Source organism: Ascaphus truei, unplaced genomic scaffold (genome assembly GCF_040206685.1).
Source record: "Ascaphus truei isolate aAscTru1 unplaced genomic scaffold, aAscTru1.hap1 HAP1_SCAFFOLD_440, whole genome shotgun sequence".
Taxonomy (NCBI): Eukaryota; Metazoa; Chordata; class Amphibia; order Anura; family Ascaphidae; genus Ascaphus; species Ascaphus truei.
Genome location: NW_027456771.1, coordinates 1 through 22,500, shown reverse-complemented (window position 1 = coordinate 22,500; position 22,500 = coordinate 1). Strand labels below are relative to the sequence as shown.

At 51.6% G+C, this 22,500-nt stretch overlaps 1 protein-coding gene across 1 annotated transcript in view; it reads right to left on the bottom strand.

Moving 5' to 3' along the window:
- LOC142484851 (uncharacterized) overlaps positions 1-17,810 on the bottom strand; it is a 39,589-nt gene extending 21,779 nt beyond the window's left edge. The window contains exon 1 of the mRNA XM_075584083.1: positions 16,948-17,810. The gene's annotated coding sequence lies outside the window, so the exon portion shown is untranslated. The remainder of the gene's footprint in view (positions 1-16,947) is intronic.
- Between the last annotated feature and the right edge of the window lie 4,690 nt (positions 17,811-22,500).

Below are 22,500 nucleotides of genomic sequence, written 5' to 3'. Positions count from 1 at the left end.
AGAGAGTGAGGTCAGAGAGAGAGAGAGTGAGGTCAGAGAGAGAGAGAGAGAGGTCAGAGAGAGAGAGAGAGAGGTCAGAGAGAGAGAGAGTGAGGTCAGAGAGAGAGTGAGGTCAGAGAGAGAGTGAGGTCAGAGAGAGAGAGTGAGGTCAGAGAGAGAGAGTGAGGTCAGAGAGAGTGAGAGTGTGTGAGAGAGACACCAACTGCGCACTGCAACTGTTAGGTATGTATATACACCTTTGTTTTTACTTTGGGCGCCGCGTAAAAATCCTGATCGCCTTGGGGAGCTTTGAAAAAATTCTGATTGCCTTGGGGAGCCTTAAACCGAAAAAGTTTGGGAACCACTGAGGTACAGAATCTACACACAACGCACAAACACAGCACACACACACATTCACACAACACCAAACACTGCAGACTGCCTCTTCAAACCCCCCCTCCCCTCCACGCCACACATCTCCCTCCCGCAACCGGTCCGCAAGGCCGCGGCCTCCACTCACACACCATGGCAACGATGTCCCTCCCCCTATCCCGCTACCTCACACAGTGTAGCTCCCGCGAACCGCACAGCACGCCTCACATCTCCTGCACCTCACACAGCTCCCTACCGCAACCGGACCGCGAGGCCCCCTACCCCGCTACACCATGCCACCAATGTCCCTCCCCCTATCCCGCTACCTCACACAGTGTAGCTCCCGCGGACCGCACAGCACGCCTCACATCTCCTGCACCTCACACATCTCCCTACCGCAACCGGACCGCGAGGCCCCCTACCCCGCTACACCATGCCACCAATGTCCCTCCCCCTATCCCGCTACCTCACACAGTGTAGCTCCCGCGGACCGCACAGCACGCCTCACATCTCCTGCACCTCACACATCTCCCTACCGCAACCGGACCGCGAGGCCCCCTACCCCGCTACACCATGCCACCAATGTCCCTCCCCCTATCCCGCTACCTCACACAGTGTAGCTCCCGCGGACCGCACAGCACGCCTCACATCTCCTGCACCTCACACATCTCCCTCCGCAACCGGACCGCGAGGCCCCCTACCCCGCTACACCATGCCACCAATGTCCCTCCCCCTATCCCGCTACCTCACACAGTGTAGCTCCCGCGAACCGCACAGCACGCCTCACATCTCCTGCACCTCACACATCTCCCTACCGCAACCGGACCGCGAGGCCCCCTACCCCGCTACACCATGCCACCAATGTCCCTCCCCCTATCCCGCTACCTCACACAGTGTAGCTCCCGCGGACCGCACAGCACGCCTCACATCTCCTGCACCTCACACATCTCCCTCCGCAACCGGACCGCGAGGCCCCCTACCCCGCTACACCATGCCACCAATGTCCCTCCCCCTATCCCGCTACCTCACACAGTGTAGCTCCCGCGGACCGCACAGCACGCCTCACATCTCCTGCACCTCACACATCTCCCTACCGCAACCGGACCGCGAGGCCCCCTACCCCGCTACACCATGCCACCAATGTCCCTCCCCCTATCCCGCTACCTCACACAGTGTAGCTCCCGCGGACCGCACAGCACGCCTCACATCTCCTGCACCTCACACATCTCCCTCCGCAACCGGACCGCGAGGCCCCCTACCCCGCTACACCATGCCACCAATGTCCCTCCCCCTATCCCGCTACCTCACACAGTGTAGCTCCCGCGAACCGCACAGCACGCCTCATCTCCTGCACCTCACACAGCTCCCTACCGCAACCGGACCGCGAGGCCGCGGCCTACACTCACACACCATGGCAACGATGTCCCTCCCCCTATCCCGCTACCTCACACAGTGTAGCTCCCGCGGACCGCACAGCACGCCTCATCTCCTGCACCTCACACAGCTCCCTACCGCAACCGGACCGCGAGGCCGCGGCCTACACTCACACCATGGCAACGATGTCCCTCCCCCTATCCCGCTACCTCACACAGTGTAGCTCCCGCGGACCGCACAGCACGCCTCATCTCCTGCACCTCACACAGCTCCCTACCGCAACCAGACCGCGAGGCCCCCTACCCCGCTACACCATGCCACCAATGTCCCTCCCCCTATCCCGCTACCTCACACAGTGTAGCTCCCGCGAACCGCACAGCACGCCTCACATCTCCTGCACCTCACACATCTCCCTACCGCAACCGGACCGCGAGGCCGCGGCCTACACTCACACACCATGGCAACGATGTCCCTCCCCCTATCCCGCTACCTCACACAGTGTAGCTCCCGCGGACCGCACAGCACGCCACATCTCCTGCACCTCACACAGCTCCCTACCGCAACCGGACCGCGAGGCCGCGGCCTACACTCACACACCATGGCAACGATGTCCCTCCCCCTATCCCGCTACCTCACACAGTGTAGCTCCCGCGGACCGCACAGCACGCCTCATCTCCTGCACCTCACACAGCTCCCTACCGCAACCGGACCGCGAGGCCCCCTACCCCGCTACACCATGCCACCAATGTCCCTCCCCCTATCCCGCTACCTCACACAGTGTAGCTCCCGCGAACCGCACAGCACGCCTCACATCTCCTGCACCTCACACATCTCCCTCCGCAACCGGACCGCGAGGCCCCCTACCCCGCTACACCATGCCACCAATGTCCCTCCCCCTATCCCTCTACCTCACACAGTGTAGCTCCCGCGGACCGCACAGCACGCCTCACATCTCCTGCACCTCACACATCTCCCTACCGCAACCGGACCGCGAGGCCGCGGCCTACACTCACACACCATGGCAACGATGTCCCTCCCCCTATCCCGCTACCTCACACAGTGTAGCTCCCGCGGACCGCACAGCACGCCTCATCTCCTGCACCTCACACAGCTCCCTACCGCAACCGGACCGCGAGGCCGCGGCCTACACTCACACACCATGCCACCAATGTTCCTCCCCCTATCCCGCTACCTCACACAGTGTATGACAACACCTACCACTGGAAATCAGATGTTCGTTGAAATAAAATATGTTTTCCTAACTATTTTACTGTCTGTATAATGTACACAACACTCACCCACACAAAACCCCCTCATACACACACACACACACGCAAACATCCTGTCATTCTATGCCACACACTACACTCAAAAACATGCCATTTTTAACATGTGTATGACCAACAACACGCACTCACACACGTCACACACACAACATGCCTCATACACACACACACGCCATCACACACCAGCAACACACACACATGCTCTCACACACACCACACACCATGCCACCGATGTCACTCCCGCTATCCCGCTACCTCACACACTCTACCTCCCGCGGAACAAGCAGCACGCCTGACATCTCCTGCCCCTCACACATCTCCCTCCGCAACCGGACCGCAACGCCGCGGACTACAGTCAAACAGCATGCCACCAATGTCACTCCCGCTACCTCACACACTGTATGACAACACCTACCACTGAAACTCAGCTGTTCCTTACAATAAAATATGTTTTCCTAACAATTTCACTGTCTGTATAATTTATTCTAAAACACTTCTCACACCACCACTCACACACAACACTCACCCACACAAAACCCCCTCATACACACACACACACACACACGCAAACATCCTGTCATTCTATGCCACACATAACAACAAATCACACCTCACCTTCACCCTCATAATACACACACTACACTCAAAAACATGCAATTTACAACATGTCTATGACCAACAACACGCACTCACACACACAACATGCGTCATACACACACACATGCCATCACACACGCCACATACACACATGCTCTCACACACACCACACACCATCACACACAACACACACACAAATACACAAACACATGCACACACACACGCACTCAGCAACGCCACACGCCCTCAACCACGCAACACACGTACTCACACACACACACCAACCTCCTCTGCTGATACAACACACAAAACAACACTTCAACATAACCTTAACTACCACACACAACACAACCACCACTAAACAAACACACACACCCAACCCACTGTTCCAATTACCTACCCTTCACCATACACACTACACTGAATACAATGCACATTTACACGTCTCACCACCCACTCCCATTGCACATCAACATCCCACCACACACAAACATATACAACAACACAACACCTCCGCTACTAACACACCTAGCACAATAAATCACCTCTTCCTTTCAATAACATATTTTACACAAAACATTACTATTTACACATCTGTCTAATTTATTGCACACAAACACTCAACTAACCAACACTGACACACACACTCACACACCACACACTCACTATCACATCACACACTCACTCATCCACACACACACCCCACACAATCAACAATCACACACAATAATTACATACACAGTCACCCACCCACCCACTCAGTCACCCACCCACTCAGTAACCCACCCACCCACTCACTTAGTCACTCAAAAACTCACTTAGTCACCCACCCACTCACTCAGTCACCCACCCACTCACTCAGTCAAGTCACCCACCCAGTCAGTCACCCACCCAGTCAGTCACCCACCCAGTCAGTCACCCACCCACCCACCCAGTCACCCATCCAGTCACCCACCCACCCACACACCCACCCAGTCACCCACCCACTCAGTCACCCACCCACTCAGTCACCCACCCACCCAGTCAACTCAGTCACCCACCCACTCAGTCACCCACCCACTCAGTCACTCAGTCACCCACCCAGTCACTCAGTCACCCACCCATTCAGTCACCCATTCAGTCAGTCACCCAGTCACCCACCCATTCAGTCAGTCACCCACTCACCCACCCACTCACTCACCCAGTCAGTCACCCACTCACCCACCCAGTCAGTCACCCACTCACCCACCCAGTCAGTCACCCACTCACCCACCCAGTCAGTCACCCACTCACCCACCCAGTCAGTCACCCACTCACCCACCCAGTCAGTCACCCACTCACCCACCCAGTCAGTCACCCAGTCAGTCACCCACTCACCCAGTCAGTCACCCACTCACCCACCCAGTCAGTCACCCAGTCAGTCACACACTCACCCACCCAGTCAGTCTCCCACTCACCCACCCAGTCAGTCTCCCACCCAGTCAGTCTCCCACCCACTCTCCCACTCAGTCTCCCACTCAGTCTCCCACTCAGTCTCCCACTCACCCACCCATTCAGTTTCCCACTCACCCACCCATTCAGTTTCCCACTCACCCACCCATTCAGTTTCCCACTCACCCACCCATTCAGTTTCCCACTCACCCACCCATTCAGTTTCCCACTCACCCACCCATTCAGTTTCCCACTCATCCACCCATTCAGTTTCCCACTCACCCACCCATTTAGTCTCCCACTCACCCACCCATTCAGTCTCACACTCACCCACCCATTCAGTCTCACACTCACCCACCCATTCAGTCTCACACTCACCCACCCATTCAGTCTCACACTCACCCACCCATTCAGTCTCACTCTCACCCACCCATTCAGTCTCACACTCACCTACCCAGTCTCACCCAAAACCACCCACCCAGTCACTGACCCCACCCACCCACTCACCGACCCCACCCACTCACCGACCCCACCTACCCACTCACTGACCCACCCAGTCACCGACCCCAGTCACTGACCCACCCAGTCACCGACCCTGAAAAAGTCACCCAGTCACCGACCCACCCACCGACCCAAACTCACCCACCCACCAACCCAGAGTCACCCACCCACCCACCTACCCAAAGTCACCCACCCACCGACCCAAAGTCACCCACCGACCCAAAGTCACCCACCCACCGACCCAAAGTCACCCACCCACCGACCCAAAGTCACCCACCCACCGACCCAAAGTCACCCACCCACCGACCCAAAGTCACCCACCCACCGACCCAAAGTCACACACCCACCGACCCAAAGTCACACACCCACCGACCCAAAGTCACCCACCCACCGACCCAAAGTCAAACCGACCCAAAGTCACCCACCCAGTCACCGACCCAAAGTCACCCACTCAGTCACCAACCCACCCACCCACTCAGTCAAGTGTCACCCACCCACACAGTCACCCACACACTCAGTCAACTCAGTCACCCACCTAGCTGTCAAGGGGGGGGGGGAAGCCTAACCCTGTCGTACGCCCCCCCCAAAATTACATCCCGGGCAACGCCGGGTCTCTCAGCTAGTATATATATATAGGGAAAATACTCTGGACGGGGACAGATACTCTGAAGACGTTTTTGGTCTGATCCAAAATATCCAAATCAGTTGGCGCTCTAACGTGGGGCCCTGGGTTGTGAACCAACAGACAGCCGTGCGCAGAGGGACCGGGGTGGACCAAGTGCGGACGCGGCAGGAGACTGATCACCTCTGGAGTACGGTAAGATAACATTTATTATCTACCGATACGCACTATCTCCGCTGTTGGTCTATTTCTGTGTCTCATACGGCTCTCCGAAGGTCACCTAAAGACAGGTAGATATCTTGCCCAGAGCCCGTTTTAAACTCAAACCTGTTACCTAGACTATCTGTCACCCGGTACAGCAGCGGCAGCTCTTATTCGAGCAAAAGCCGCTGGCTGTATGTGGCTGGGAAGCGGGTAGCCGCGGCGCGTGGCGGCGCACTGTGACGTCACAGTCACATGCGCGCCCGGCTTCCCCGTCTTCCCCGGCTTCCCCAGGCTTCCCCGACACCCCTGGAGATGACATTAAGGTAAGCGGGGGTTCGGGGAAGCAGAGTGGCAGAGCAGAAGGGGTACAGGGGTCCGGAAGCGTGTTTAAATTGCGCGCGATGGAGGAGGGGGGGTGAGTGGGGGAACGCGGCGGCGCGCGTGCATTACTGGCGGCAGCTGGGGCAGATCCCGGCATGCCGCCGGTATTTAGTTCAATAAGATATGTCGCTACTGTATATGTTTACATGTTGTATATGTTAGTCAGTGCCGCAAGTGGGAGCCCGAAGTGGAGTGGGATTTTTGCCGGCTGACTAGGGGTCTTGTCATTGTACGTTGTAAACTTGGTGGAAGGAGGGGTAAAGGGGGAGTAAGGTATAGTCGGTTCAGAGAGGAAACACGGTAATCCCGGTAGTGACTGTGCGGTTGGCGCGTTGCAAGGGAAGGAGTGTTAAAGAGGCGCGTTACGGTTGGTAACAGCGCGGAATCCTGCCGATTGATCCCTGAACAACCTTTCCCTCTCTCTCGTAATCAAGTTGTATGTTATGTCCAAAATGTGTTTGTGTATTAGTGTTGAGAATTCATGAGGACGGGTGGGGATTGTTGAGAGTAGAAGAGATAGCCCATAGGTGCTTGGGCGATAACCCCTAGACGTTAAACTGCCCGAACTCCTGGTTTTTTTCCGCGTTAAGGTACGCTTTGCAGTAGAAAAAAGAAAGTGAATAGGAAAGAAATAGCAAGTGGATTTGACAATAGTTGAGGAAGTTGGTATTGAGGGTTATTTTTTTTATGAAAGGTTTATATGCAGAAATTGGGATACAATTAGATACTGTGTATATTATTTGGAAGGGAAATAAAGTGTTATAAGTGAAGGGAAAGAAGAAAAAGAAGGAAAAAAAAAAGGGCAGGATATTTTTTGCAAGTAATTGCAGTGTAACTTGAAAAGGGAAAAAAAAAAAAAAAAGTGCAGTTTTAACATTTGAGCACAGGCAAGTAAGACAGAGAAAGGAGTCTTAGCCTGCCACCTAGTGGCGGAAAGAGAGAGAACAGAACGGAAAGGAATGGGAGCAGCCCTCCCGGTAACTGGTAAAGATTTATTTTTAAAGGGTTTGTTCGTACTGGCCACACGAATGGGTCTTTTAAAACCAGAAAATATTCTTTTTCCTTCTGTTCTAATAGCAACTAGAAAGAGGGGTCTTTTTCTGTGGGAGGGAGAAGTTCAGTGAGCGCAGTCTTGTGTGTTTTTGGATCCCACAGGGAAACATACCTTACGTTAGTATGGGTCAAAATAATTCTGTTGAGGGACAGAAGGGTCCCGCTGCATTTATTTTATCATTGCCAGGACAGAAGTTAATATAATAACAAGTAAAAAACAAAGCAAGTAGGCTGTTTAAAGTATGTGGTATTACTGCAGCAGAAGGCAGGTTACAACCAGAAATGTGTCGAAAGATATTGAAAGAAAAGAGAGGAATTTTGAATGATAACAACCTGCTGAAGACAGCGGAAGCCTGGTTTAATGTTGCCAAGGCTGTTCACAGAGAGAAATGGACCGAGCAGGAGATAGAAAAGGGAGGGAAGGTTATATTTCTTTATCACCCTTGTGGTGACTGTACAAGTAACCCCCCTGAAAATGACCAACCACCACCCTATGCTGGTGCTGACCCACCCCCCTGGATATGTTTAAGGTGTGGCACCCAAAACCCCCAATGCAGGGAAGATTGTTTTAATTGTGGTGTGCAGCGCCCCCGTGTGACTGATCCACCTATACTCACTCCTTTGTTACCTTCGCTCCCAGCTGCAGCAGCACCCCCACCTATACAACCCACTACCCCGCCCACGAATGACAAACCAATTTTGACTGTTTATGTAGCACAACTATATCCTGTGCTGCAGGCGGCTGGTTCCTATTACACCCCGACTGTGCCCCTAATGCCCCTGATGCCAGCCCTTTCACCCCAAACAATCACTGCCCCAGCGGTAGGGATTCAAGTCTACCCTGACACAACAATAGCACACAGACCCAGCAGCAGTGTCCACTACAGTGCGCCCTATAGTTTTGACTCAGATAGTGAGTCACAGGCCGCTGCACAGGAGGCAAACATGACCTGGAATACTAACCCCAGACACCCCACAGTACCCGACCGCGGCCCAAGGTTATGTGGGCAGACGCCCAAGCAGGTAGAAGGCGCCCCAATAATGTATGTCACCTTCACTCCCCCCCCCCCCAAGCTTCCTCCCTTGTAAACACCCTACCAGACCCAGAGAAACAACCTATGCCCTTTTATCGTAGAGTGGTCCAGATTCAAAAAACGTATTCAGCAGCTCGACCGGATTTGGTTATCTTATGCGAGATTAAGGCGGGGGAAGCATACTGGCCCATAATGGAAAAAAGCCTGACAGACGCTATGATGACAGGCGATGATACATATGCATCCGGGGTGGACTTTTGTGACCAATTACGTGACTGGGCCAGGGAAAAGCTGGCTGACCAAGCCATCAATATACAGGATGTGACTCAGGAAAAAGGGGAATCAGTGGAGAAATTCCATACCAGATTATCCCAGGTTTTTTCCGATTTAGGTTTTACCACATAAACAAAGCCCATAGTCAGATGTTATCAGCTGCATTTGTAGCCGGACTCGAAGCACCCATTCGGAAAGGTTTAATTCTGGCACGACCAGAATTCCGGGTACTCCCTCTAGATACCCTTATGTTGGTAGCGAAGGGTCTTGAATCAAGCCAGGCCCTGAAGAAAACCACCCCTATTATGGTGGCAGAGAATGTCTCTGCCCCCACTTATGGCCAAGGTTACAATCATGTGCAGTATGAGCCACGACCACCTCCCATTTGTTTTAATTGCGGCCAGCCCGGCCATATTAAAAGGAACTGTACGGCACCTAGACGCCCCCGCAGGGATCAATATAACCCCGGAAACAGTAACTCCCCTTACTCCCAGTGGAACCAAAGCAGGGAAAACCGCTACCCTCCATGATGACCCATTAACTCCCCGCCAAATGCCCCTTCAGCCCACCAATCATGGTGGGAACCAGCCTCGCTAGGAATCCGACAAGCCTGTGTCAACCCCCCTTCTAGCTGTGGCCGTCCGGGAAGGAGAAGGTCCCCTAGCCCAGGTTATAATACCCATAGAAGGTCACCTCACCCCCTTCCTGGTAGACACAGGTGCAGCCAGGAGCGTAATTAGAGCTGCAGAGATACCCGACTTTTCCTATTTGTCTGATATTGATGTTTCATGTGTGGGGGTAGATGGCACACCACGCTCTAGCCCATTAACACGACCCCTGCAGATAGGTCCCTACCCTGAACTATTTGCACGATTTGTAGTTTCCTCTACCTGCCCGCTTAATCTGCTTGATGATGATGTTTTATCCAGGTTACAGGCCTCCATAATATTCTCCGAGGACGGCACCATTGATGTAACCTCCCCGCTCTGGGAGTCAGATGTCTCTGCCCTTTGTTCCCTTCCAATACTTTTGTCATTAGCGGACAAACCCTCAGCCGCCAGGATACCACCCGCTGTCATGGATAGGATACCGTCCAAATTATGGTCCACAGGCCCTGAGGATATCGGGCACCTAACGGTACCACCCATTGTTGTACAGCTCAAACAAGGGGCCTCGCTTCCCCGTAAACCGCAATACCCACTAAAGATAGCACAAGCTGATGCTATCACAAAACTTGTTAAGGCTCTTCTTGCAAATGGCGCATTAATACCTTGCACCTCACCCTGCAATACCCCTCTTTTCCCTGTGAAGAAACGCACCGCGAAGGGTGAACCTGATAAGTATAGAATGGTTCAAGATCTTCGAGCAGTAAATGATGCAACTGTTTTAGACACTCCCATTGTCCCCAACCCACACACACTCCTTGCAGGGGTTCCGCCCACAGCGCAATACTTTACAGTGGTGGATTTGGCGAATGCATATTTCAGTGTTCCATTGCACCCTTCATGTATGTATCTTTTTGCATTTACTCATGAGTACCAACAGTATACATGGACCGTAATGCCACAAGGGGCACAGAACTCTCCCAGCCAGTTTGCCAAGGCAATGGCCACTGTTTTAGACACATGGCAGAAAGAGAATGTTTCTGTAACCCTGTTACAATATGTTGATGATTTACTCCTATGTGCAGATGATCAGAAGTCTGCCGAACAAGCCTCAGAAAGTCTACTATGTTATCTGGCGGATCAGGGATGCAAGGCAACACTCCTCAAACTCCAGTGGTGCTCCACCTCTGTAGTGTTCCTCGGTCATTGTCTCTCACACGGAACAAGACATCTCACTCGCGATCGAGTCACAGCCATACTGGACATACCTTTGCCACAAGGCCAGAAACCGCTACACGCGTTCCTTGGACTTATTTCTTACTGTCGCTCCTGGGTTCCAGAAGCCTCGCTGTTGATGCAACCATTGTACGATGTCTTAACAACAAATCCCTTTCAGATGACCCCAGAGGCTTCCAAGAATTTCACTGTTCTCAAACAGGTAATATCCTCGGCCCCTGCCTTGGGCCTCCCAGACTATGATTTACCCTTCAAGCTTTTCGTATCAGAACGAATTGGACATGCAACTGGAGTGTTAACACAGCCACACGCTGGCCGATGTCGACCTATTGGTTATTACTCCAGCCGTCTCGATGCTGTGGCTCGTGGTGGACCATCCTGTCTTCGTGCTGTCTTTGCTGCTCAAGCACTGCTGGATAAAACTTCGGATATCGTTCTAGGGCATGACCTCATTCTCCTGGCACCACATGACATTGCTGCTATTCTCAATCAGACACAGCCAAAACATCTGTCTGCTGCCAGACACCTCAGGTTGCAATGCTCGCTTCTCATTCCAGACAATGTCACCCTTCTCCGGTGCCAAGTGCTTAACCCCTCCACTCTTCTTCCACTTCCCGAGGGGGGAGATGTGCAGGGACACGAACAAGAACAAAGCACAGCTGGAGTCGACCTACCCCATGATTGCTTCGAACTCAGGAAGCTAGAAACTGCTCATCTGCCCACGGTGAGTGAAACGCCGATACAGAACCCAGATCTAATCCTGTTTGTGGATGGTTCTCGATATGCTGATCAACAAGGCACCTACCATACGGGTTATGCTGTCACCACAGACTCTGTGGTCCTACTGGCAAGCACACTACCGTCAACAGCATCCGCACAAGAGGCCGAACTACAAGCTATCACTGCAGCGTGTAAACTGGCAGAAGGACAAACGGCGAATATCTACACTGACTCTAGATATGCCTTTGGTGTAGCACACGATTTTGGCGTCATTTGGCAAACCAGGGGATTTCTGACAGCAGCAGGAACACCAGTGAAACACAATAAAGTACTGAAGAAAATCCAGCACACCCTAATAATAGATACAAAGTCACTGGTATATAACCATATGGTTATATACCAGTGACTTTGTATCTATTATTAGGGTGTGCTGGATTTTCTTCAGTACTTTATTGTGTTTGAGAGGGATTGGGCCCTCTCTAGTCCGTGGCACCCCGCTTTGTGTATATTTATCTACTTTGTGTGAGTGCTGTCTATTACATTGGCTATACCAGTGAAACACAGCTCAGCCATACAAGCTCTGATGGACGCCCTACTCCTTCCAAGCCATGTGGCCATCCTAAAGGTAAAAGCCCATGGGAAACTGAACACAGAAGAAACCAGAGGAAACCATCTGGCGGATGCTGCGGCAAAACAAGCTCCCAGCGGGATACGAGAAGTGGAAGATCGAGTGGACACGACAAGGATGGTTCCGTTAATGCAGAACCTCCCAGTGAACGAGAATATCTGAAGAAATTGCAAGAATCTGCAACAAAGGAAGAAAAGGAAAGCTGGAAGAAAAGAGGTGCATCGCCCCAAGAAGGAATTTATGAGTACAAAAAGAAACTTTGTCTGCCACGGGCACTGTATCCTGCTGTGGTACAATGGGCACATGGAGCAGCACATCTCTCGAAGACTCTTATGAAGGCACTGATCGACAAATACTATGTGGCGCCTGGAATTACCCCAATGACTAGTAATTTCTGCAAATCATGTACAATTTGTGCAAAGTGTAACCCAGGACGTGTGGAAAAACCACCGCAGAAACACCTTGCAAGGCCCTTATACAATTTTCAGCGTATCCAGATTGACCATATTCAGATGCCAAAATCAGGCCGTTTTGAATATGTGTTAGTAATTGTAGATATGTTTTCAGGATGGCCAGAAGCCTATCCTGTCACCAATCTCACTGCAAAAACAACAGCAAAAAAACTCCTGACAGAGGTGGTTTGTAGATATGGGGTACCTGAAGTAATAGAAAGCGACCAAGGCCCTGCTTTCACTGCTACGCTAGCTAAAGAAATTTGGTCCGCGCTAGGGACCACCCTTGCTTTCCACACCCCATACCATCCCCAGAGTAGCGGAAAGGTAGAAAGAATGAATGGCACACTGAAAACTAGAATGTTGAAAATGGCCCAGGAAACAAATATGCCCTGGCCAGATTGTCTACCCATTGCTTTGTTCAGTGTTCGATACACCCCACGAGGGAAACATGCTCTATCCCCATTTGAGATACTGTTTGGTACTGCCCCCAAACTTGGTTGTTACTACCCACAGCAGTTACTGCTGCGGCCGAGTTTATTCGAGCATTTGCCCGGTCTCGGCCGCAACAGTAACCAGGCGCGCGCCGGGATGTGCCGGGCGCGCGCCGAAGCCGCGGAGGAGCGCCCTCCGATCGGGGCTTTCCCCCTCCCCTCTCCGGGTCCGCCGGGTCCCCCGGAACCCCCCACCGCCGTCCCCCACATCGCGGGACACCAGGGATCCCTCGGGGAGCCCTGGACGCGCATGCAGGGGGCGCAGGCACCCGATGACGCGTGACCGCGCATCGGTGATGTGCGGCACGCCGAGGGAGTGCGGCTAGCAAGCCGGGACATCTCCCGGCTTGCGGTACTAGCCGCACTCGAATAAATCATGTCGCCTCTGTACAAATGCAGTCTGATGTTTTGACCAAATATGTAACTGCCCTAGCGCAAGAACTAACCAATATGCATGGTCGAGTGTTTTCTTCTATTCCAGATCCAGATCTAGATACCGGGACTCATAAACTCGTGCCCGGAGACTGGGTGCTCGTGAAGAATTTGTAAGGAAACATTCCCTAGAGCCCAGATATGATGGTCCTTTCCAAGTTCTGTTGACCACAGCGACATCAGTCAAGCTAGCTGGCAAGAACACTTGGATACACGCCTCTCATTGCAAGAAGGTTCCAGCTCCCAACGAGGACACCTCAGAAGGAAAATGATGCTATATATCTTTTGCTTGTTGGGTCTAGGGGGGGGGCACAAAAGATTGCTATCACCCAACATGAAGGGGTAGTCACGTTTTGGTATAATTCATCCAATACTCATGTAGCTACCTTCTCCTTTGATTATTGTAATATAGTCCGCTGCCCCTCAACACGTTGGCAATGTAATCGATACAGCAATGTCGGTTTCAGGTCTACTTATATATGCGTAACGGATTCCTACTGGGGACAGGAATGTGGTTACTGGGGAGCAGTAGGCTGGAACACGAGAAAAGATTGGGGATACCGACCACAAAGTGGCCTAGCAAGAAAAGACAGGAATGGCAAGTCTCTAATTAATCGGATGACCTTGCGGAAAACCGGTACATGTCTAGTCAGTGGTGAGGCGGGTAAAATAATGAAACTCACACTAACTATAGAAAACCCTAGCCCCGGGGACGCTGGTGTATATGTTCTAGGGTCTTGGATAAAAGGAGATACAAGGGGGGCCTACTTGAAGTTCAAACTACAGGATATGTATCATTCCAAAGATTGGCAGATGTCAACCCGAAAAACCCCCGAGCCAGAGAAAAAAACCCTTAAACCACATTTCCATACATTGGAAAACATGGTGGCAGTAGCTAACCCCATATTTGAGGATACTGTGGCCACGGGAACTGGATTCTCTGACACGAATTTGTGGCTTGAATGGATGCGATATAGTGCAAAAAGTCATAATAGATCCAATTGTTATGTCTGTGGTAGTGCTAGACCCCATTTGGGCACAGTGCCCCTCAATATCCCAGAGGACAGTGAAGACTGTTTCCTCAGTTTATTCACCAACACCTCCACTAATCACACCTCGTGTGAAGTCTGGAAAAAAGAATACCCTATAATCACAAAGGCACCCCGACCTGAGGAAAAGATTACAATATACCAGGGGAACTACACCTGTTATGCTAACCACAACCATAAAGGTAGATTTTTGGGTAATTTCACCTTTGGATATTGTTCTAAATATAGTAATCTCTCCGGAACACTGGTTCAGAACCAGGTCCAATCATTAGGCGATATCTATTGGATATGTGGGGATCTAAAGATTCGGACTAGATTAGAAGGGAGCTGGACTGGAGAGTGTGCCCTAGCAAAAGTCCTGATGCCCTTACATATTCTTGCAGACCATTTCCCAGGTAATAACGTCCCTACAACACACCACCGCACCAAACGCTCCACCCTCCCCGGTAGTTTTGACCCTCATGTTTACATCGATGCTATAGGGGTCCCAAGGGGGGTGCCTGACCAGTTTAAAGCCAGGGACCAGGTTAAAGCGGGATTTGAATCTCTGATTCCCATAGTTACCATTAATAAAAACGTTGATTGGATTAATTATGTGTATTACAACCAACAACGGTTTGTTAATTACACCAGAGATGCATTACAAGGTATTGCGGACCAATTGGCTCCAACATCTTATATGACCTTCCAGAATAGAATGGCTTTAGATATGATTCTAGCCGAGAAGGGAGGTGTTTGCAAGATGATTGAGAATACGGGAACCTGTTGTACCTACATTCCCGATAACACCGGCCCCAATGGTAAAGTCACATTAGCCATTACAAAATTAGAAGAACTGTCAATTGAACTCAAGAAGAATTCCGGGATTACTGATCCATGGGACCAGTATTTTGGTTGGCTAACGCGATGGCAAAAGATTCTTGCCCAAATAGGCATCGCAATAGTTATTATTTTTGTTTTGTTTGTGATTATTGTCTGCTGTGTTCTCCCATGTTTTAAAAAGTTCATGACCAAAGCTGTTGACAATAGCACTCCTACCTTTTTTCTGCAGTCAGATAATAATACCCACTCTCGAAAGATGGTCCATTTACTCCGTTACAGTCCCTCCCAGTTAAGTACAATAGTATAAATCCATAGGGACAGCATCTGACTTCCTTATGTGCAAAGTCTGTGGCTAGGGGGGTCTTGGACAAGCCATGACTCGTCTAACGTACAGCACAAAAGAGTTCCCAGGCACATCTGGACAGATGAGTTAGTACATATCTAGGGATAGACTCAGAAATAGACATTTCTAGGGGGGACTGTGATGGATTGGATAAAATGCCTATTTCTTCATTTGTAATGTGTACCTTGCTATGATTCCTTACTCAAAATGGCTACCACAGCTACCCCTCCCATCAAGTATGGGAGATGGCACAGAGGAATTCCACTCCAATGATGTGTTCAAAAACTGCAATAATAAGACCATAAATTACAACAACAAGACCATACAAGGACAAGACCTAACAAAGAACCACTGAGACAGCTCTTTTGCATACAAACCCCCTCCCCTATAGCCTCTGTATATGAACGTGGTCTGTAGGAATAAAGTCAGACATTATCATTCTGAACTCCTGTGTGTCAGCGTGATATTTTCTCAGTGCATGCACTATATATATATATAGGGAAAATAATCTGGACGGGGACAGATACTCTGAAGACGTTTTTGGTCTGATCCAAATTATCCAAATCAAATATGTTACTTAACCCCTATAAATAAACCCCACTGTTTCCGGCCTTATTTGGGACAAAAGAGGCTGCAACGTGGTGTGGGCATCACTATATATATATATATATATATATATATATATATATATATATATATATATATATATATATATAAATAATCACCACATTTATTAAGGTTATGGTGGGTAAAAAAGTGACTAAAACCCTGTCTTTCACCATTATCACCCAGCACACAGCACTTCCACTGCAGCAAGGGATTCTGGGAAATGACATTCAAATGAGCACACAGTATACAGAATTATAAATATATATATATATATATATATAAATATATATATATATACATACACACACACATAGTGTTCTATATGCATGTACAGTGCTGGGTATATACTGTAGGTATTAATATGAATATACAGTGCAGTATATACCTGTGTCTTTAGACAGTATCACAATATGTGGCCGGTCACTGTGGCACTACATGGGTTCATTATGAAGTAATATTCTAATGATTTACCTTAGGCGCTGCCAGGTCTTCCACATTTGTCTTACAAAAAGTCAAAGAGAATGGAGTCATGAGAATTAAACATCTTTTTTCTCCTTTCTCTCTCACCACCCCCTCTCCTGACCGTTCTGTTCTGACTGACAGATTAAATCTGTCAGTGGGGATATTGGATACCGAGGCTTGAGCCTCATTACTCCAAGTTCTCTTGTTGAGTGAATTGTCGCACTCTTTAGGAAGCTTCTTGATCTGTGTTACTTGCCACAGTTGAGTTGGTTTCACAGGGTCAGCGCTGTGATGGGTCGTGGGTAGCGGTCAAATGGGTTTGCAGAGATCGCAGCAAGCTTCTTGATCAGCGGGTTTGAGTTCTGGTCCAGTTCCTTGTAGAATTTCTTGTTGAGCTTCTTTAGATGTACATCCAACATCTCGATGCCCAGTTCCCTATGAAGGTCTGCTATTCTTGTAGGAAGTGGAGCGTTGGACGCAATCCGCAGCGCCTTGTTCTGTCATTTTTGGAGAGATGATCTTTGGTGTTGGTGGCAGCCACTCCACACCGGGGAGGCGTATGTCATTGTGGGTCTAATGATCGCCTTGATCACATTGACTTTGCTCTTGATGGGCATGGTCCTTGTCTTCAGCAGAGGGTACAGTGCTGCCAGCTTGGTTGTTGCCTTCTGTTTATCTTCTCAATGTGGTTTCTCCAGCTTAGCTTGCTATCTAGGATTACCCCTAGGTAAGAGCTGTTTGGCTCCCATTTGATAGCCTGTCCGTTGAGGGTGATTGGCGGGTGTGCCTTGATCCTCTTTTTGGTAAACAGTGTAGCTGTAGTCTTGCTGGAGTTCAGTCCTACTTGCCAGTCGCTGTACCATGTTGATAGCACCCCCTCTCCTCCCTCTCTCTGCCTTATCTCCCCCCCTCTCTCTGCCTTATCTCCTCCCCCTCTCTCTGCCTTATCTCCTCCCCCTCTCTCTGCCTTATCTCCTCCCCCTCTCTCTGCCTTATCTCCCCCCTCTCTCTGCCTTATCTCCTCTCCCTCTCTCTGCCTTATCTCCTCTCCCTCTCTCTGCCTTATCTCCTCCCCCTCTCTCTGCCTTATCTCCTCTCCCTCTCTCTGCCTTATCTCCTCCCCCTCTCTCTGCCTTATCTCCTCTCCCTCTCTCTGCCTTATCTCCCCCCCTCTCTCTGCCTTATCTCCTCTCCCTCTCTCTGCCTTATCTCCTCTCCCTCTCTCTGCCTTATCTCCTCCCCCTCTCTCTGCCTTATCTCCTCCCCCTCTCTCTGCCTTATCTCCTCTCCCTCTCTCTGCCTTATCTCCTCCCCCTCTCTCTGCCTTATCTCCTCTCCCTCTCTCTGCCTTATCTCCCCCCCTCTCTCTGCCTTATCTCCTCTCCCTCTCTCTGCCTTATCTCCTCTCCCTCTCTCTGCCTTATCTCCTCCCCCTCTCTCTGCCTTATCTCCCCCCCTCTCTCTGCCTTATCTCCTCTCCCTCTCTCTGCCTTATCTCCTCTCCTCTCTCTGCCTTATCTCCTCTCCCTCTCTCTGCCTTATCTCCTCTCCCTCTCTCTGCCTTATCTCCCCCCCTCTCTCTGCCTTATCTCCTCTCCCTCTCTCTGCCTTATCTCCCCCCCTCTCTCTGCCTTATCTCCTCCCCCTCTCTCTGCCTTATCTCCCCCCCTCTCTCTGCCTTATCTCCTCTCCTCCCTCTCTCTGCCTTATCTCCCCCCCTCTCTCTGCCTTATCTCCTCTCCTCTCTCTGCCTTATCTCCTCTCCTCTCTCTGCCTTATCTCCCCCCCTCTCTCTGCCTTATCTCCTCTCCTCTCTCTGCCTTATCTCCTCCCCCTCTCTCTGCCTTATCTCCTCTCCTCTCTCTGCCTTATCTCCTCCCCCTCTCTCTGCCTTATCTCCTCTCCTCTCTCTGCCTTATCTCCTCCCCCTCTCTCTGCCTTATCTCCCCCCCTCTCTCTGCCTTATCTCCTCTCCTCCCTCTCTCTGCCTTATCTCCCCCCCTCTCTCTGCCTTATCTCCTCTCCCTCTCTCTGCCTTATCTCCTCTCCCTCTCTCTGCCTTATCTCCTCTCTCTCTCTCTGCCTTATCTCCTCTCCTCTCTCTGCCTTATCTCCTCTCCTCTCTCTGCCTTATCTCCTCTCCTCTCTCTGCCTTATCTCCCCCCCTCTCTCTGCCTTATCTCCTCTCCTCTCTCTGCCTTATCTCCTCTCCCTCTCTCTGCCTTATCTCCTCCCCCTCTCTCTGCCTTATCTCCTCTCATCTCTCTGCCTTATCTCCTCTCCCTCTCTCTGCCTTATCTCCTCTCCTCTCTCTGCCTTATCTCCTCTCCCTCTCTCTGCCTTATCTCCTCTCCCTCTCTCTGCCTTATCTCCTCTCCCTCTCTCTGCCTTATCTCCTCTCCCTCTCTCTGCCTTATCTCCTCTCCCTCTCTCTGCCTTATCTCCTCTCCCTCTCTCTGCCTTATCTCCTCTCCCTCTCTCTGCCTTATCTCCCCCCCTCTCTCTGCCTTATCCCCTCTCCCTCTCTCTGCCTTATCTCCCCCCCTCTCTCTGCCTTATCTCCTCTCCCTCTCTCTGCCTTATCTCCTCTCTCTCTCTCTGCCTTATCTCCTCCCCCTCTCTCTGCCTTATCTCCTCTCCCTCTCTCTGCCTTATCTCCTCCCCCTCTCTCTGCCTTATCTCCTCTCCCTCTCTCTGCCTTATCTCCTCTCCCTCTCTCTGCCTTATCTCCTCCCCCTCTCTCTGCCTTATCTCCTCTCCCTCTCTCTGCCTTATCTCCTCTCCCTCTCTCTGCCTTATCTCCCCCCTCTCTCTGCCTTATCTCCTCTCCCTCTCTCTGCCTTATCTCCTCTCCATCTCTCTGCCTTATCTCCTCCCCCTCTCTCTGCCTTATCTCCTCTCCCTCTCTCTGCCTTATCTCCTCTCCCTCTCTCTGCCTTATCTCCTCTCCCTCTCTCTGCCTTATCTCCTCTCCTCTCTCTGCCTTATCTCCTCTCCCTCTCTCTGCCTTATCTCCTCTCCCTCTCTCTGCCTTATCTCCTCTCCCTCTCTCTGCCTTATCTCCCCCCTCTCTCTGCCTTATCTCCTCTCCTCTCTCTGCCTTATCTCCCCCCCTCTCTCTGCCTTATCTCCTCTCCCTCTCTCTGCCTTATCTCCTCTCCTCTCTCTGCCTTATCTCCTCTCCTCTCTCTGCCTTATCTCCTCTCCCTCTCTCTGCCTTATCTCCTCTCCCTCTCTCTGCCTTATCTCCTCTCCTCTCTCTGCCTTATCTCCTCTCCCTCTCTCTGCCTTATCTCCTCTCCCTCTCTCTGCCTTATCTCCTCTCCCTCTCTCTGCCTTATCTCCTCCCCCTCTCTCTGCCTTATCTCCTCTCCCTCTCTCTGCCTTATCTCCTCCCTCTCTCTGCCTTATCTCCTCCCCCTCTCTCTGCCTTATCTCCTCTCCCTCTCTCTGCCTTATCTCCCCCCCTCTCTCTGCCTTATCTCCTCTCCTCTCTCTGCCTTATCTCCTCTCCTCTCTCTCTCTGCCTTATCTCCCTCCCTCTCTCTGCCTTATCTCCTCCCCTCTCTCTGCCTTATCTCCTCCCCTCTCTCTGCCTTATCTCCTCTCCCTCTCTCTGCCTTATCTCCTCCCTCTCTCTGCCTTATCTCCTCCCCCTCTCTCTGCCTTATCTCCTCTCCCTCTCTCTGCCTTATCTCCCCCCCTCTCTCTGCCTTATCTCCTCTCCTCTCTCTGCCTTATCTCCTCTCCTCTCTCTCTCTGCCTTATCTCCCCCCCTCTCTCTGCCTTATCTCCTCCCCCTCTCTCTGCCTTATCTCCTCTCCTCTCTCTGCCTTATCTCCTCTCCCTCTCTCTGCCTTATCTCCCCCCTCTCTCTGCCTTATCTCCTCTCCCTCTCTCTGCCTTATCTCCTCTCCTCTCTCTGCCTTATCTCCTCTCCCTCTCTCTGCCTTATCTCCTCTCCCTCTCTCTGCCTTATCTCCTCCCTCTCTCTCTGCCTTATCTCCTCCCCTCTCTCTGCCTTATCTCCTCTCCCTCTCTGCCTTATCTCCTCTCCCTCTCTCTGCCTTATCTCCTCTCCCTCTCTCCCTCTCTCTGCCTTATCTCCTCTCCCTCTCTCTCTGCCTTATCTCCTCCCCTCTCTCTGCCTTATCTCCCCCCCTCTCTCTGCCTTATCTCCTCCTCCCTCTCTCTGCCTTATCTCCCCCCCTCTCTCTGCCTTATCTCCTCTCCCTCTCTCTGCCTTATCTCCTCTCCTCTCTCTGCCTTATCTCCCCCCCCTCTCTCTGCCTTATCTCCTCTCCCTCTCTCTGCCTTATCTCCTCTCCTCTCCTCTCTCTGCCTTATCTCCTCTCCTCTCTCTGCCTTATCTCCTCTCCCTCTCTCTGCCTTATCTCCTCTCCCTCTCTCTGCCTTATCTCCTCTCCCTCTCTCTGCCTTATCTCCTCTCCCTCTCTCTGCCTTATCTCCTCTCCCTCTCTCTGCCTTATCTCCTCCCCTCTCTCTGCCTTATCTCCTCTCCCTCTCTCTGCCTTATCTCCTCTCCCTCTCTCTGCCTTATCTCCTCTCCCTCTCTCTGCCTTATCTCCTCTCCCTCTCTCTGCCTTATCTCCTCCCTCTCTCTCTGCCTTATCTCCTCCCCTCTCTCTGCCTTATCTCCCCCCCTCTCTCTGCCTTATCTCCTCTCCTCCCTCTCTCTGCCTTATCTCCCCCCCTCTCTCTGCCTTATCTCCTCTCCCTCTCTCTGCCTTATCTCCTCTCCTCCCTCTCTCTGCCTTATCTCCTCTCCCTCTCTCTGCCTTATCTCCTCCCTCTCTCTCTGCCTTATCTCCTCCCCTCTCTCTGCCTTATCTCCCCCCCTCTCTCTGCCTTATCTCCTCTCCCTCTCTCTGCCTTATCTCCCCCCTCTCTCTGCCTTATCTCCTCCCCTCTCTCTGCCTTATCTCCTCCCCTCTCTCTGCCTTATCTCCTCTCCTCTCTCTGCCTTATCTCCTCTCCCTCTCTCTGCCTTATCTCCTCTCCCTCTCTCTGCCTTATCTCCTCTCCCTCTCTCTGCCTTATCTCCTCTCCCTCTCTCTGCCTTATCTCCTCTCCCTCTCTCTGCCTTATCTCCTCTCCCCTCTCTCTGCCTTATCTCCTCTCCCTCTCTCTGCCTTATCTCCTCTCCCTCTCTCTGCCTTATCTCCTCTCCTCCCTCTCTCTGCCTTATCTCCTCTCCCTCTCTCTGCCTTATCTCCTCTCCCTCTCTCTGCCTTATCTCCTCTCCCTCTCTCTGCCTTATCTCCTCTCCCTCTCTCTGCCTTATCTCCTCTCCCTCTCTCTGCCTTATCTCCTCTCCCTCTCTCTGCCTTATCTCCTCTCCCTCTCTCTGCCTTATCTCCTCTCCTCTCTCTGCCTTATCTCCTCTCCCTCTCTCTGCCTTATCTCCTCTCCCTCTCTCTGCCTTATCTCCTCTCCCTCTCTCTGCCTTATCTCCTCCCCTCTCTCTGCCTTATCTCCTCTCCCTCTCTCTGCCTTATCTCCTCTCCCTCTCTCTGCCTTATCTCCTCTCCCTCTCTCTGC